The sequence below is a fragment of the Volvox carteri genome (genome assembly GCF_000143455.1).
Source record: "Volvox carteri f. nagariensis unplaced genomic scaffold VOLCAscaffold_145, whole genome shotgun sequence".
Taxonomy (NCBI): domain Eukaryota; kingdom Viridiplantae; phylum Chlorophyta; class Chlorophyceae; order Chlamydomonadales; family Volvocaceae; genus Volvox; species Volvox carteri.
In genome coordinates, this window is record NW_003307688.1 from 46,815 (window position 1) to 48,097 (window position 1,283).

At 46.5% G+C, this 1,283-nt stretch overlaps 1 protein-coding gene across 1 annotated transcript in view; it reads right to left on the minus strand.

The window, feature by feature from the left end:
- The window catches only part of VOLCADRAFT_108550 (uncharacterized protein), a 3,217-nt gene extending 2,658 nt beyond the window's left edge, over positions 1 to 559 (minus strand). Inside the window, exons 1-2 of the mRNA XM_002959255.1 lie at positions 243 to 559; positions 1 to 132 (exon numbers count right to left, since the gene is read on the minus strand). The gene's annotated coding sequence lies outside the window, so the exon portion shown is untranslated. The remainder of the gene's footprint in view (positions 133 to 242) is intronic.
- Between the last annotated feature and the right edge of the window lie 724 nt (positions 560 to 1,283).

Consider the following 1,283-nt stretch of genomic DNA (forward strand, 5'->3'; position numbering starts at 1 on the left):
GTAGAACAGCTGGAACGGCCTACAGCCGATTTCGAAGCCTATTTTTGATGCCATATCCCGAACCTCCACTGGAATGCCTTGAAGGCCAGGAAGGTCACCTTGACTAGGTTCAGGAACGTTCTGAATAGCCTCCTTCGATAATGCGAAAGGAATGGGTAGCAAAGAAAGAGGGAATCGTGCTTGACAAGTAAAGCAAGCAAAATCATCAGGATAATCGGCGGCGCAAAAGGTCACAGCTTTACCATGCGCTCATGTGCTGATTTCAATTCACAGTATTCCTCGGACTCTTCAGTGGTAACAGTTCCTGTAATGGCTGTGACCTCTCTCCTACTGTGCCGTGATGTAGGGCGGACAAGGTCGACCGCCGGCTGCACTGCTTGGTCGATCCTTCTACGAAGTCGGCGGGATTTCAATCCAGTGCTTGTAATTTTGTTGGACTGGGGAGGTGAATGCAAAAGACCAAGCTCTGCTAACTTAGCTTTGTTTCTGGCTATGCATGTAGCACGCTCTTCCTCAAGGTCCATCGATGATCGTAATGATATCGCAATATTGCCTATATGAATGACGAATGTAAGCAGGATGTAGTCATTCTGGACTGATGTATGAAGATGTGTACGGCATGATTGCAAGCGACCTGTACCAATGAGGCAAACCGTTCATGGATTTCGAGGTGTAATTTATTACAGAAAAGGTTGCCGCATTTGCAAGACTTAGGCATTGTGTGAATGTGGACGGGTCCTGCAGGCCAAGACCCCGAGTGCCTATGCCCCGGAGTGGAAGTTGGCTAACGAATTACTGCGAGGCCAGGAACACCAATTGAGTTAACTATTGCTTGTCTTTATAGCTTAAATTCTGCGCAAAGCGCACATACTTTGGTAGAAGGTAACTGCGACGGCCGGACAGAGGTTACGCATTTTCATAAAGCCAACCGAACGGGCTACAGAGACTTTATAGCTAAATCAAAGTTATTGCTTTAACTAGTATAGCAAACAGCTTCACGCGCGGGCACTCTGACGTCGACATGGCCGATGATGATGACAGGACTTCTCGCTTTGTACCCAGTGTTTTTTTTTAAGTAATATAGTACTTTTAAGGAATAAAGAGGCCTTTTTGGCCTTTGGAAATAAGGAACAAAGTGAGGCCGATCCGTACATTTTCATTCCTTCAGCCAAAAACGTCCATTGCTGCCAGATTGCTCCGTAGTGTGCAGAACTTAGTATTATCGATCATAAAATAGATATGAGGGGCCGTAAGAAGGTCAAGCCCGTGAGTCAACGCGGCAT